The sequence below is a fragment of the Corvus brachyrhynchos genome, unplaced genomic scaffold (genome assembly GCF_000691975.1).
Source record: "Corvus brachyrhynchos isolate BGI_N302 unplaced genomic scaffold, ASM69197v1 scaffold60, whole genome shotgun sequence".
NCBI lineage: Eukaryota > Metazoa > Chordata > Aves > Passeriformes > Corvidae > Corvus > Corvus brachyrhynchos.
Window position 1 is genome coordinate 7,625,759 of NW_008236767.1, and position 238 is coordinate 7,625,996.

The following is a 238-nucleotide window of genomic DNA, read 5'->3' on the forward strand; positions in this document are numbered from 1 at the left end:
TATATTTAATTTTTAAATTTTTTTTTTTTTTTTTCTTTTCGTTTTTTTTTTTTTTGTTTTGTTTTGTTTTGGTTTGTTTTTTTTTTTTTGCTGTGAAGGTCAAGATGAAATTTACCATACATATCGTACTCGCGCTTCATTTTGACTGTATGGGAGTTCACCCGCTCACATGCGCGCACACACCCACACACACACTCTCTCTCTGACAATCTTCATGATAGTGTGAATGTCTCTGTCT